Source organism: Neophocaena asiaeorientalis, unplaced genomic scaffold, assembly GCF_003031525.2.
Source record: "Neophocaena asiaeorientalis asiaeorientalis breed wild unplaced genomic scaffold, Neophocaena_asiaeorientalis_V1.1 scaffold230, whole genome shotgun sequence".
In the NCBI taxonomy this organism is placed as follows: Eukaryota; Metazoa; Chordata; class Mammalia; order Artiodactyla; family Phocoenidae; genus Neophocaena; species Neophocaena asiaeorientalis.
In genome coordinates this window covers 2610491-2610715 of record NW_020175186.1, presented here as the reverse complement: position 1 = coordinate 2610715, position 225 = coordinate 2610491, and the positions used below count along the sequence as shown (strand labels likewise).

At 49.3% G+C, this 225-nt stretch overlaps 1 protein-coding gene across 3 annotated transcripts in view; it reads right to left on the bottom strand.

The window, feature by feature from the left end:
- The window catches only part of NELL1 (neural EGFL like 1), an 844123-nt gene that overhangs the window by 717173 nt on the left and 126725 nt on the right, over window positions 1–225 (bottom strand). The gene's annotated exons all lie outside the window — the stretch shown is intronic.

The window sequence follows — 225 nt, the reverse complement described above, 5'->3', positions numbered from 1 at the left end:
AAAAAAAAAAAAAGAAAAAGAAAAACAAAATCAAATCCTAGAGCTGCCACTTAGCAGCAGCGGGATTGCAGAAATAGAATGTAACCTCAGCTCCATCATTTTATTTATTTATTTATTTATTTTGCGCTACGCGGGCCTCTCACTGCCGTGGTCTCTCCTGTTGCGGAGCACAGGCTCCGGACGCGCAGGCTCAGCGGCCAGGGCTCACGGGCCCAGCCGCTCCGC